Consider the following 15,559-nt stretch of genomic DNA (forward strand, 5'->3'; position numbering starts at 1 on the left):
GCAATGGAACGGCCCTACAGGGAGAAACTGCCTGTTCTCTGGGGTATTTCCAGGGCCTGGTACGCTGCCCGATGCAGCAGGCACTCAGACGTTTGGGGAGTGAATTTGTATTTCCCACGTCATCATGACAGCTTTTCTTGCAATAAAGATTCCTAACTTCTGCTCTCAGCACTACACCTGCAACAACATTTCAGATATTTGGTGCTTGAGATAGTAATGCCTAATATTTTACAGTTGGCACAGACCCTGCAAGTCATCGAGTTTCCCCATATCACCAGATTGCTCAAAAGCAACACATGTTCATAGTCACCTACCAGCAGTAAGCACAGTGCTTGGCACTAGAGAGATACAAAAGCAGTCATATACTTACCTGGCAGGGGAGATACCATGAATACGAAGGTGGTTTTCCCAGGGCGAGGCTTATCCATTGCACTCTGGATGTGCTGACCCCTGCAATTTCCCCAAATGTGGGAAACTCGACTGTATAATTTGTGGTAGTGGGGGACTGCGTTCGCGCTTTCCCCTGGTCTTTAAAAAAACCAAAAAAACAAAAAAACAAACAGTCATTCAAGTTGCTCCCAAGAAGAAACAGAGATACACAATTAATGTTAACACCAAGAGGCCAACATGATGTATCCATGTGACTCCAGGGACAGAGAGGGGTGGCACTTAACCTGAGCGGAAGAGAGGGTATTAGGGGAGACTTCATGGAGGAGGTGATTCCTATTTGGAAGAAAGATTGTGAATTGATCCCAAAAAGAAGGAAGGAAAGGGTTTCCAGGCAGAGGTCAGAGCAAAAGCAAGGCACAATACTACTTCAAATAGTACAACCGAATGCATTTCAGACAGGTGAGTAGGAATGGTCACTACACCAGAGCACATTAGTAAGGTGCACAGTGAAGTTCTGTTTTGACGAGTGGAGTTGGCACAGGCTGCAAGATCACCAAGGAGAGGGGTCCCCAGAATAACTTCAGCTGTGAATGTTCAGCTCAAGAGAAGGCTAGAGCAAAGAATCACTGCATTAGAGATGAGGAAACTGATTCAGAGAAGTAAAGCAACTGGATCAAGATCACACTGAAATTTACAGTAAATGAAGCTCTGTCCTTCTCTCCAGCAGCGCAGTGATCCTGCCATCATCTGGCTGCCTTCCATCAAGTCAAGCCTCCATGCTGCACAGGAGAAGATGTCCCTGCTTGGACACCTCACCACCTGCACGTCTCAGGCCGCCCTCTGTTTTTCAGTAGCATAGAGAGTTCGCCGTGATCATGGGAAGGCCAGGGCTTATCCGGGGATTGGGCTAAGATGCTGTCATCACTAACTTGACTTGAAGAGTCATTATATGTGGGTGACTGCCCACACACCAGTAATTATTCATTCAACCTGTTAAAACAAAATCCCCTGTAATAGAACAGGCAATGTTTCATTCTGAAGGATGTCAGATTTGATTAAAATATTGTTCCACATGTGTAAATATAATTATAGGTAGAGGAATAAATATAAGCATAACACAATAAATTTTCTCTAGTGTTTCTGATTTAGAATCTGGAAAGTCACCATTTTTATAGAACCCCAAGTTATCACTGGCACATACAGAGGACAAGTAGCAGTCTTGTAAAAGCCATGGTGGAGACAGACACCATATTCCCTGGGAAACAAAGACCAGACTGCTGGTAGACTCTCAATATTTCAAAATTTGTTATTCCTTTCTTCTTTTTTTTTTTGAGACAGAGTCTCGCTCTGTTGCCAGGTTCCAGGCTGGAGTGCAGTGGCACGATCTTGGCTCACTGCAACCTCCACTTCCCGGGTTCAAGCAATTCTCCTGCCTCAGCCTCCCAAGTAGCTGGGACCACAGGCGCGCACCACCATGCCCAGCTAATTTTTGTATTTTTTAGTAGAGACGGGGTTTCACCATGGTCTCAATCTCTTGACCTCATGATCTGCCTGCCTCAGCCTCCCACTTCCTTTCTTCTATAATAACAGAATGCCCAGGCTTTATTTGATTCATGGCCAGTGGGATAAGAGAATAAATTATGTGCCAAAATAAGCAAGGCACAGAGGGATAAATATCACATGTTCTCACTAATATGTGGGGAGCTAAAATAAAAATGATCTCATGGACACAGAGAGTAGAATGATGATTACCAGAGGCTGGGAAGTGTAGTGGGGACAGAAGGATAAAAGGGAATGGTTAACTGTGTGTATATATATACATGGTACTTTAAGTACTGGGATACATGTGCAGAATGTGCAGATTGGTTACATAGGTATACACGTGCCATGGTGGTTTGGTGCACCCATCAAGCCATCATCTATATTAGGTATTTCTCCTGATGCTATCCCTCCTGTTGCCCCCCACCCCCTCGACAGGCCCCAGTGTGTAATGTTCCCCTCTCTGTGTCCATGTGTTCTCATTGTTCAACTCCCACTTATGAGTGAGAGCATGCGGTGTTGGGTTTTCTGTTCCTGTGTTAGTTTGCTGAGAATGATGGCTTCCAGCTTCATCTATGTCCCTGCAAAGGACAGGAACTCATCCTTTTTTATGGCTGCATAGTATTCCATGGTATATATGTGCCACATTTTCTTTATCCAGTCTATCATTGATGGGCATTTCGGTTGGTTCCAAGTCTTTGCTATTGTGAATAGTGCTGCAATAAACATATGTGTACATGTGTCTTTATAATAGAATGATTTACAATCCCTTGGTTATGTACAGACACTTCTCAAAAGAAGACATTTATGTGGCCAAGAAACATGAAAAAAAGCTTATCTTCGCTGGTCATTAGAGAAATGCAAATCAAAACCACAATGAGATACCATCTCACGCCAGTTAGAATGGTGATCATTAAAATGTCAGGAAACAACAGATGCTGGAGAAGATGTAGAGAAATAGGAATGCTTTTACACTATTAGTGGGAGTGTAAATCAATTCAACCATTGTGGAAGGCGGTATGGTGATTCCTCAAGGTTAACTGTATTTTTAAAAATACAGTTAGAGCTGGACATGGTGGCTCATGCCTGTAATCCCAGTACTTTGGGAGGCTGAGGTGGGCAGATCACCTGAGGTCAGGAATTTGAGACCAGACTGGCCAACATGACAAAACCCAATCTCTAATGAAAATATAAAAATTAGCCAGCATAGTGGTATGCACCTGTGATCCCTGCTACTTGGGAGGCTGAGGCAGGAGAATTGTTTGGACCGGGGAGGCAGAGGTTACAATGAGCAGAGATTGCCCCACTGCACTCCAGCCTGGGTGACAGAGTGAAACTCTGTCTCAAAAAATAAAATTTAAAAAATAAAAATAAAAAATACAGTTGGAAGGAATAAGATCTACCGTTTGGTAGCACACTAGAGTGATTATAGTTAATAATTTATTGTATATTTCAAAATAACTAAAATAGTAGAACTGAAATGTTCTAAGGTAAATAAATGATAAATACTTGAAGTGACAGATATCCCACCTATCCTCGTGTGATCATCACATATTGTATGCTTATAGAAAAATATCACATGTACCCCATCAATATGTACAACTATTATATATCCATAATGATTAAAAATTAAAGAAAGGTGGTACCCTCCCCTCCCCTTTTTCCTTGTTCTTTTCCAAGCAGACAAAGATAACAAACTAAGGTAGTAGAGCAATTGTGAGAAGGAGCCTGGGTCCCTAATGTGTGGAGCCGCAGTACACAGGAGAGAGAAAGAAATTAACTCTCAAGCCACTGTGGAGGATTCCTGTTACAGGCTGCCGAATCAATATCCTATCTATTGCAGACACCAATTTTAAAAGGATTCACCAGAAAATCTGTGGCACTATGCTTATTAAAGAGAAAGATTGTATCTCATTTTTTTAAAATGGAGGCATAATTAAATACCAACATGCAAAATCTTAAGTGGGCCAGACCTTGATGAAATTGGCCAAATCTATATGCTTATGAAACTATCATTCAGTTCAAGATGCAAAGCAGGGATGAGCAAACTCCCGCCCACAAACAGAAAATCCAGCCTGCTTTTTGTAAATAAAGTTTTATTGGAACACGGTTGTGCCAATTTGTTTATGTATCATTACGTATCGTCTGCTGCTGTGTTTGCGCTTCCATCAGAGTTGAGTAGTGATGACAGAGACCGCATGTCTGTGAAGCCTAAAATATTTATTGTCTGGTCCTTTACAGGAAAAGTTTGTCTACCTCTGTTACAGAGTATTCTGGAACACACCAGAGGGCTCCCTCATGCCCTAAAAACAACTTTTATCCATCAAATCTTGGACTCAGGAAGCAAGAATGATTATAGAAAGAGGATTGCAAGGAAGATCACATTTGCCATACAGGCTAGAACCCTCTATTGATTTTCTCTCTTACTTATGGGCTAGATTTTGTACTCTCTGTTGATTTTTCTGCATTTCTTTGGAGCAATCAAGTGTCTGACAGTTTTAACTTCTCAACAAGTAGCCTGCCAGTGGATTGCAGAGCTTCTATTTTTAAAATTGTCTCACAAGAGTGACTAAGAATTACATGTAAATGAACAGGAATGAAGAGGGAAACAGATTTCTTAGGCAGTTGTGGTCCTTTGATCTGTAATTTTATAGTTAGATCTGATTGTGGTCTGGTTCATACAATCCTTTGTTTAGGTATTGGATCAAAATCTTGCAGGCCATGGAAAATGAGAAGGGAGGCTGAGATTTCACAGGTTTGTCTTGGCCCCATTTCTTATTTTTTTTTTTTTTCTTTATGCCCTTACAACATTTACTGTACGATTTTTTTCTTGCCTTTTGAACTTTCTTCACCTTCAGTCTGTTCCTTGAGATATACACAAGTTCTCTAAGATGTCTGCTCTCTTGACAATACCAGGAAAGAGCCAAATAAATCAACCCAACAGCTCAGTTGCACCTCTTTTATTGCCTAGGCAAGAACACAAACAGGCCCACAATAAATCACTACCACCCAAGAAAAGCATGTCCTGGATTAACAAGAAGCTCAGCCCTCTGTCCAGAACACTTCCAGAACATTAGATACATTGTTCCAGTGTTCAAGATGGCTCCCCTTGAATAGATGGTAGAGAACAGGCGTTCTCCACCACAAAATCCTGGAATGGAAGCCTCAAATTCTGAAGCATTTTATCCTGTGCTCCACTCCATTTATCCAAATACAGATAACCAAAGAGCCACCGTGATAATGGACAGGACACTCTGGACACACATACCCCGGAGCACAGGCAGAACCAAGACCACACCCAACTCACAAAGAGAATCTCTTCCAAAAATTTGTATTCATGTTTTAAGAATTCTAAAAGCACACTTATATTGGAACAATGATTTAATGGGTGGCAGGCTCTCAGCCTAATTCTCCAGTCAATTCATTCTGGTCCCAAGCTAAAATAAAATAATCATCTTCCCAACGTCTCAGAAACCTTAGGAAAAAAAGACTTCCTTGGCTAGCCCAGAGAGCAAATGACTACGTGTGTCACTGTTTCAGTGAGTGTGAAGAGAGAAGCAAGATGTGGGCACAGAGGGTAGTGAGCTTTTTCCTCTTCCGAGCCACAATTCAGCCCTGTGCTGAAAAGCTGCAGAGTTTGAGGTGGGTGAGGACCTGAGGGTTCATAGTTATGGGGCTGAGAGGGATCTAGAAAGTGAAGCTGGGGCTCCATACCCCTCATGCACGCTGGCCTGACTTCCAACTGCCAGTATCTCAGCTCTTTGCCTGGTGGTGGCCCAAGCCTCTCCCAGCCACAGTGGGCTAGAAGTGCCTGAAAATAACCCCACCCGGAAGTGGCTCTCAAGTATGACTGACCTCTCTCAATCTTTCAGAAATCTGAGGCACATATTCCACACTGATACCCCAGTGGGACTGAGCCCCTGTGACCCAAAGTGAAAATTGTCTGATAAAAGCTCTTTTTATGGGCCTCATTACATTACCTATCTTATTTTCCCACTCCCAACCCAGTACTTCCTGGGGTCACCCCTCAGATAAATGACTTGCACTTGAATCCATATCTCAAGGTCTTCTGAGGAAATGCTAACCAAGGCATTGGGGACTATGAAGGAACAAATGCGGAGGGGTGTGGGCAGATAGGCAACTCCTCTATCACCCACCCGTCTCCAGCCTTCAGGCATGGAACCCATGTCCTGACCCATCTCAGCAAGAGTCTTTAGACTCTCCTGTGCCACTTCACAGAGCCACTAAATTGCAGTAACGAAAACAGGAAGTTATTTAGAAATATGTTTGGCTAGATATGAATAAGGTAGTGGGACTAAATACAGCCCACGACTGTTGCTTTCTGGCAATTACGCAAGACACTGACATTGCAAATTGAGTGCAATAAGTTATTGAAGCTGCCAAGTTACTCTCACCCAGTTAGGAAGCTTTAATATCACTTTTTAATTTTCTCTCTATCCCTATCTCTATCTCTGTCTTTCAGACAAGCCATACTATTCTTGCTTCAACGAGAGAAGTGCCATTTCGTTCTGTGGCCCTCGCTCAGGTGTTAGAAGTTGGTTCGTTGTGATTTTTTTTTTTTCATCTCCTCCCTAGGTCCCATCCCCCTAGTGAAAGCTCCCCCTGCATCTATGTGCATGGCAGCCATCTCCCCCACACTGCCCCCAGCTCTGTCTTGATTGCACTTTCCCTCTGGGAATGCAGAGACAGCATCTTCCCCTCCCTATGTAAGTGAGGGAAAGCCATGCTCTCCTACCCTACTATCTCCTTAATTTCACACATTATCACAAGGCTGTGTGTGTGCTGTCAGCCTTACTGGAAGGTAGAAAAATGACAGCCTGGAAATAGCTTGTATGGGGATTCTACATCAGGCTGTTCCCAGAGTTTAGCAAAGTTATAAGGGTAAAGTCACACCTTTACTGGAGTACCTTCAGGAATGTTAGAGAGGCAGGTGGCATAGTACTTACGGGTGTGGCTTTGAAGCAGCTGGAATGTGTGAATCCAAGTCTGTCATCTACCATTCCTATGTGACCTTGGGCAAATTGCTTCAATGCTCTGTGCCTCAGTTTTCCCATCTGCACATCAAGGATAATGACAGCACTTTGCTCATAGGGTGGTCACAAGATACAAATGAGCATAGAGTGCTTAGCACAGGGCTTGGCATATGGCAAGCTCTTAATAAATGTTGGGTTGTTATTGCAAACCAAGCTCCCTGCCTTGCTTCTCTCTTCATGCCAGAGCCCATTCTTCACATTTCCATTTTCAAGCTTTCTCCCTATGGACAGCATTTGGACTTGTCTAAGTCCTTTCTCCACTATGGCCACCCTCAGGACATAATAATGCCTAGAAACATTCAGTATGGAGAAGCCACAGTCTGGGCTACTCTGAACCCTCTGAATCCCCTTTCAGCAGCAGGAAGGCGACTCTGTCATTCTTCCTGCAGTGTCCCAGCTTCCTATGAGTAACTACTGCTTTATGGACATGTATTGTTACATGCACGTGCACACACACACACACACACACACACACACACACTTTCAAAGGACCAATAGTGATGCTTAGAAACTGGGGAGTCTCAATCCACAAAGGGACAATTGAATCTGCCTTGGTTCTCCTTACCACGATGGAAACAGCAACATATATTACTGCTGTACAGAAGGTGGGTTCCCTATTCTCATCGTCCTGCTTCTAAGAAGAATATTGCTAGGGGCATCATAGTGCATAAGAAGCAGAGCCTATAATAGCGCCACTTCAAACACTAGAGCCATTTACCTTTAATTTCTACTTTTAGAAATGAAGTATACAAAGGCTTGGCACAAGATCGGAACCAGACACTATTCTTTCCCTTGGACCAGAAAAATTCTAAGGCAGGGTTACCACCCACTTCTAGTTTCTGAAATGGAAAGGAAAAAGTATAGTGATGTATTTTCCCTGGTCCGTAGCAAAGAGCAGGGGTGACTCTTGCAATTATATTTGTTCAACACATGTTAATTGGGCACCTATAATATGTAAGTGGTGGGCACTGAATGGGAATCCAAAAACTGTAAATCTGGTCTTATCTTTAAACAGATGTTAATCTAGTCAAAGGCAAGGAATGCTTCAGGACAGGTGGAGAAAAGAGGTAGTACCCTGATCACTAGTTTGTACCACCAGATGAGTAATTGGTCCTTGGTAACAAAGTTTAAAATATGGTTTTAAAAAGAGTTGCGATCTGGGGCAAGTCTAGTGTGTGTGTTAAGAATCTATTCAGAGACCAGGATTCATCTTAGCGATGATTGTCAAAAACCACCCATATTATGGGGTTTTCCTGCTCCTCGGTCCACACATCCCTGATAAGGTCTACGACTACACACATGCATCCTAGATAGATCGTCTATGCTGCCCCATAATTCTTACCAATCCCCCAATCTATTGTTAACTGCCATCTAACATCTGAAGGGGTTTGGGGCAAGAGTTTTTAGGAAAGGGTGGTGTTTTTAGGAAAACATTTTGAAGTCAGAGATCGAGTAGATGATTCTCACTTAGGACATCACCATCATCCTGGCACATTTTTCTTCAGTTAGCAGATGATGTCACTATAAGAAAGAGAATACCAGGCGGTCCAAGGAGAGGGAATGCTGACCACAAAACGTTTCTTATATGGTGGCTCTTCAAATTAGAGAAAAGGTTTTAAATAAAGGATGATGAATGCATACCCTGCTCTGATTGGTAACATCACCGTTAAACCTGCATTTCAGTCAAAATTCATGCTCCCTTCAACCTTGAGGGAATGAGTCACGGAAGCAATTCTCACATTTCTCCAGGCAGAAAGACAGGAGACTTTCCAAAAAAGGTTGTAGTTTTCCTGTTTCCTTGGCTTACTCCGCACATAGCCCAGCCATGACCACAGGCGGTGACGGGCAGGAACCTATTGCCTTATTTGGGATTCTTGAGCCCTCTTTGTAGGGCTGGTGGGAGCAGACCGAACAACAACGGAGAGTAGGATAAAGGAAATAGGCATTTTAACTCGATTAAATATTAAAAATTGACTCAAGAAGTAAATATTTTCATATCCATTGCTTCTTAAAGGACTCCTAGGAAAATATTTAGAATCTGCCATTTTCCTGTAATAATTTCACTCATTTTCCTTCTAGCCATGATGCTGACTGCATTTCCCAGCTGCTGCTGCAACAGCTCTTCTGTTGGGGGAGATTATGTAGGCTAACATTCACCCACGATTTTCTCAACTGATGTTTCTCAAGTATCCATCATTCTGACCCCAATATGTGCTGTGTACATTCATTACCGCATGCTACCAGCAGGAACAGTGTCCGCCCCAAACAGGGAGATTGTACAATGAGAAATGGAGGCTAAGGGCATGAATGTTCTGAGTTTTACAGCTTCCTGTCTGCTTTCCCTTAGGGGAATATATTTGGGGGACTGGACCCAACACAAATCTTAACTACCCATTTAGGTCTCCACAAAGAAGCAAGACTTGTAGTCCTTTCTAAAGCACTGAAAGCTGTACAGAAAAAATACAGTCCTCAGGGCTTCTGCCGGCAACCACTCCCTTTATTCTGTGGTTCGCCAAAGATAAGGTCACTCAGCTCAGAGAGAAAAGGAAAGTGGGATGGGAAGACAAAGGAAAAAACTGTTACGGGTGTGTCGTCTCAAACTGGGATGTGTGTCCCTTGTCAATCCCAAGAAACCCAGAAAAACAAAATCTTTTCTCCAGGTGGCGAGAGCGTCAACTGCATATGAGAGGGAAGGGTGCCCTCTGCTGTCGCCTGTGATTTTCGGTTTTTAATTTCAAAGGAAACCTTCCAGCTTCAGGTAAATCAGACTTAAACATTTTAGACGGGTGTGGTGGCTCACGCCTGGAATCCCAGCACTTTGGGAGGCCAAGGTGGGCAGATCATGAGGTCAGGCATTCAAGACCAGCTGACCAATATGGTGAAACCTCGTCTTTATTAAAAATATGAAAATTAGCCGGGTGTTGTGGCACATGCCTGCAGTGCCAGCTACTCAGGAGGCAGAGGCAGGAGAATCACTTGAACCCGGGAAGTGGAGGTTGCAGTGAGAGCCAAGGTCATACCACTGCACTCCAGCCTGGACGACAGAGCAAGACTCTGTCTCAAAAAAAAAAAAAAGGAAAGAAAAAGAGAAACACTTTTCACATTAAATAGGGAAGCCAAACTTGGGATTTTGACTGTTTTAACCAGGCTGGGTTCTGTGTCGGACGAGAGTGACTTGAGGGATAGCACAGGCAGCAATCACAGTTCCATTTCAGATGGCTGCTGAGAGAAAATTGTGGTTTGGAAGAGGGCCTGTGAGCTTTATATATTCAGGACAATTTGCCTAGAAATAAAACGACTTCTTGGGAGCAGGGTTCTCGTTGGGTGGCAGAATACTCTGGCTAGCATCTCCGTTTGTTGCCCTGTCCTTTCCCAGTAAACCAATTTGGGTTCAGTATTAGATTCCTGAGTCTGTTTCTTTGGGAAAGGAAAACAAAATACAGTTCTCACATAGGGAAGTGGAAGGCAATGGCTTTGAAGAAGATATGAATTTAAAATAAATAAATACAAGTGCTCAACTCTGATGAAAGATTAGTCGTATGATTTAATGTGCTCTCCTAGGGACATGTGAATTACCTGAGATATAAAATAATGGATCTGGACATTTACCTGAGAGCCAATCCAAATGCAATCTACAAGGCACACTTAATCACGGCTATAATTAATACTTTGCAAACGGAAATGACTGAAAATGAAAGGCCACAAACAACATCAATATTAATGCTTCAGTATTTGCTCTCTCCGTAGTTTTTACCTTCAAAAGTATTTTTTATCATCGTCTACAGATGTCACACCTTGTACTTTATAAGGCATTTTGTTACATAGCCTCTTTATAGCTGAATTCATCCCATTGTCAAAGGGTCGTAGACTACCTACACATGTAGATGTTTCTAAACATTTCTGATTTCATTTTGCATTCTAGCAACCAACTGACTCCACCTGAATTCGGGACTTATGACTCAACCAGTCCTTTGGCCCCCACCCAGAGGCAGACACAGCTCACGAGGACTATTTTCCACACCCCTATGATTTTATCCCCATCTATTCAGCAGCACTCATTCCCCAGCCTTCTGCCTACCAAATTATTCATAAAAACGCTACCCTCTGAGTTCTTGGGGAGGCTGATTGAATAATAACTCCAGTCCTTCTGTTTTGCTAGCTCTGCATTAATTAAGCACTTCTGCTGCTGCTGCTGCTGCTGCTGCTGCTGCTGCTGTAAAACAAAGTCTGATTTCAAACATCTATCACTTGAACCCTTTTGGATTCAAGTAATGGAACCCAACTTGACCAAGGGAGGATTTATTTGCTCATATTAATCAACATTAAGGTCAGAAGTGCAGCTAGATTTCAAAGAGGACAGGAACCAAGAGGCTAAATTACATCAAAGTTTTCTCCATTTTTGATCAGTGCTAATTTCATTCTCTTTTTTCTTGAGCTCGACTTTTCCTAGAAGAAAGAAACCATGGTTGCTGGCCACTTTGGGGTTCATATTTCCCTACCTCCATCTTGCAAAATAAAAAGGATGCCTTCTCCTAAATCCTATGTTTTAAATCCCAAGGAAAGTTTCTGATTGTCCTTGCCTGGGTTATGAGTTCATGCATGTGGCCACGGTGGATGGGGTACTCAGACGGACAATTAGAAGAAAGTAGAGTGGTGTAGATAAAATAATAGAGCTTTCTTTCATGGGGCTTTTCTTGTGTGTCAGGCACTGTGCTAAGCACTTTTTTCATTTTTTGTACATGATTTTCCTTAATTCCCCAAACAATCCTACAAGATAAGTATTATTATTAGATTCTAGAATTGAGACTCAGAGTTTAGCAACTTGTCCATATCTGCACAGTTGGCAAGTTGCAGAGCTAAACCCATCCCATTGTCTGATGATGTATGTTGGTTTCTGCTTTATAAAAAATGATTTCTGGAGTTCTGGTTAAGGTTACATGCAACCTATTTGTACGTAAATCCTGAATATAAAAATTCTCTTTTTGAACTGAGGACAAATAAGCTATGATCCATACTTTCTTCAGCATAAGGGCTGAATTTTGTTCAGTTTTGTTTTCCTTTTAACATCTCATCGAATGCCTTGAACATAGTAGTTGCCAAGTAAAAATTCTCTGTAGGGTATAGTGAAAGGCCTTCTAACTACAACTCAAAATGCAGATTAAGAAAAGATTAATACATTTGACTACATAAAAATTAAAATTTTTTTTGCACAGCAAAAAACGATATAAACAAAATCAAAAGACAAACCACAAGAAGAAGCTCTTCTTGCCCTTTGGGAGAAGCTCACCCTGGGAGAAGCTATTTACAACAAATCTTACAGCTAAGTAGCTAAAATTCCTACCATGCAAATAACTTTTTGTAGTTGAGATTTAAAAGGCCAAAAATGCAATAGAAAAATGTACAAAAGTCCTGAACAGACAATTCACAAAAGAGATGTAAAAATAGCTCTTAAACTTACAAAAAGATGCTCAGCTTCATTTATAACAAAAGAAATGCAAACGAAAACTACACTGAGACACCATTCTTGAATATCAGAGTGGTAAGAGCTCAAACTTGAAAACATGTTCTGTTGGTAAACCATGAAATGAGCACTCTCATTGCTAGGGGAAATGCAAAACTGTGCATTATCTATGTAGAGATATTTGACAATATCTAACAAAACCACATATCCATTTACCCTTCCACCTAGCAATGCCACTTGTAGGAATTTACACTGCAATACACCTCTAACAATATTAAAATACATATGCAAAATATTATTGATTGCAGTAATATTTGTCCAAGCATAAGACATTGGTTAATCAACTATGGTGCAGCCACACAGTGGAATACTATGCAGCTACATTAAAATTACCGGTGAAGGGCAGCTAAATTAGAATACGGTATACCTCCAGATGTGTTACCTTGAGAAAGACACAATATCATCTTTATGATATTCTGTCCAAGAATGCATAACATCTTCAGATTTGCATATCGGTGAGTACAGGACCCTCCTTTCCCTGTGGATCCCAAAGCAATACCTGAAGGGCTTAGGGAGGGGCACCTTGTTTATATGAAAGAGAACCTGCCTGTACTGCAGTCTTCCCCAATCTCAATTAAAAAAACCCCAAGCTTCCAGTTGTTCAGGCCAAAAGCTTTTGCTCCTCAAGATTCAATATCTCCTTTTTTTATTTTTAAAAACACTTTTATTTTTATTTTTCTTCAAGACACAGTCTAGATCTGTAACCCAGGCTGGAGTGCAGTTGCACAATCATAGCTTACTGCAACTTTGAACTTCTGGGTTGAAGCGATCCTCTCACTTCAGCCTTCCTGAGTTGCTAGGACTACAGGCATGTACGACCAAGCCTGGCAAATTTTAAAAAATGTTTTATAGAGAGAGGAGTCTCATTATGTTGCCTAGGCTGGTCTCAAACTCCTGGCCTTAAGTGATCCTACCACCTTGGCCTCCCAAACTGGTGGGATTACAAGCATGAGCCACGAAGCCCAGCCAATATCTCCTTCTTGATAAACAGTAAGAAAAATGTAGAGAAGTTACTCTCTATATCAACGTTTGTCTCAGTGGCCCCCTGCTCAGACAGACACCTCAGGTTTTGGGGAAATAGGAAGGGGATCAGAGGATTGGCAGATTAACATGTACCCCAATCCAAATGTTGGGACTTTCAACACTGTATAGCTGGTAACCCTTACAAATATCATGATATCTCAATAAATTGAGTATTAGTTTGAAACCCGCACTAGAAACCCCTCATTCATTTCTCGGTAATGTCTGTAGAGCCACAATCACCATTAGGTAGTGGTAGAGCCTATACTTCCCCTCACCTTTCACTCATCAGCATTCAGTCTCAAGACTATATCTAACTGCAAAGGAAGCTGGGAGATGTAGTCTGGTCATAAGTCCGAGAGGGGAAAGGAACTATGGTTTGGTGAACAATTAGCCAGTCTCTGCCACTTTCGTGGTAGATTACTAAGAATGTCTTCCCTTTCACTAGTATGAATCTATTATTAAATATTAAAACTTATTCTTTATACTCTTAAAATTATGATTTAAAAAAATGTATTAAATGGATAACCTAAATGAAACTCCTAATAGTGTAGAAAACCCATGAAGTCAACTATAGATGCCAAACTTTGAGTAAAATGGCAGAAAAGTCATATCAAGACATTTCTCAGAAATTTTCCTAGGCAGTGGTAATTGAGAGACTGTAGACAGAAGGCTGGTTTCTCCATAAGCAGTAAAATTAAGTGTTGCTGAAGCAATTCTCAAGTTCTAGCTGATAATAACTGCACATCAGGTGTTCCCATTTTATAATATTTTTCCCATAAAGCCCCAGAATTTTAGCTTTCACCGTGTGTGTGTGTGTGTGTGTGTGTGACAGGGTCTCACTCTGTCACCCAGGCTGGCATGCAGTGGCACCATCTAGGTTCACTGCAAACTCTGCACCCAGTTTCAAGTGATCCTCCCACCTCAGCCTCCCCGAGTAGCTGGGACTATGGGTGCACGCCACCATGCCCAGCTAATTTTTATGTTTGTTAGTAGAAAAGAGGTTTTATCATGTTGGCTAGGCTGATCTCAAACTCCTGACCTCACGTGATCCGCCTGCCTTGGCCTCCCAAAGTGCTGGAATTACAGGTGTGAGTCACCATGCCTGGCCTTAGCTTTCACCTTTTTAAAAATCTTTTCCCATATTATGGAATTTGTATCTTTGACCTTTACGGTGGCTCAAAAGTGAGCAAAGTGAAAGGAAGGAATGCTAAGATTAGAAAAAAAATAAGAAAAAATATACAGGACTTCAGAAGTGACAGGAAGTACTTGTCCTTTCTGATAAAAGGCTGGATCGTTCTCTATTGTTGGGGCTGAACCACAACTGGAGCTAGGGGTGGCAGTGATGAGAACACAGCACAGTTCCCATTATTTTGCCATTGGCCATCTTCTCCCCTTGCTCTTCCACTATCGTCTTTTGCAAATTGCATTTATTCTGCAGGTTCTTGACTCGGCTTGGAAGCCTTAAATCAGAAATCTTGATTTAATTGGTCTGGGAAATGGAGTCTTAGGCATCAGCATCATTTTAAAACTCTCCAATTTTGAGCAATTGGTATTGTTCAAAAATCTTTATGCACATCTCAGGTGAGAACTACTGATTTCCTCTCTGCATTGCTGTTTGGTTGACTAATTTGGGGCACTTGACCATACTACCTCTGATGAAATTGACTCAAATGAAATTCAAAGTTAATTCATTTCAAACATATGAAGAAAAAAAAAAAAAAAGCAGGAATCCTCCCCTACCCAGGGCATAGTTTATATTGTGACCATTGCTAAGAATGGCCTCTGGGTAGCCAAAAATAGTGATCACAAAGTTCCTGCCCTGAAGTTGGTCTGATTTCTTCTCACAGGGAGCTCTAACGGCAAGGACATTTCTGAATCGGCCACTTGCCTCAGTTATGCCCTTGAACAACTTTGTAGAAAGCAGAATAAGTGGTAACCCACACTTCAAATGAGTGTCCTGCATTGTTGGTAAAGGCTGTTTTGCAAGTAGAATTCAAATTCCAATCAAATCCAACTGAATGACATGCATATA

General features: G+C 41.8%; 1 non-coding gene across 1 annotated transcript; it reads left to right on the top strand.

Annotated features, from left to right (window-relative positions):
* Positions 1–362: 362 nt before the first annotated feature.
* LOC119468250 lies at positions 363–526 on the top strand. Its single transcript, XR_005196907.1, has one exon. It is a non-coding gene; the product is annotated as a U1 spliceosomal RNA (small nuclear RNA).
* The last annotated feature ends 15,033 nt before the right edge of the window (positions 527–15,559 follow it).

Source organism: Cebus imitator, unplaced genomic scaffold (genome assembly GCF_001604975.1).
Source record: "Cebus imitator isolate Cc_AM_T3 unplaced genomic scaffold, Cebus_imitator-1.0 Scaffold401, whole genome shotgun sequence".
NCBI lineage: Eukaryota > Metazoa > Chordata > Mammalia > Primates > Cebidae > Cebus > Cebus imitator.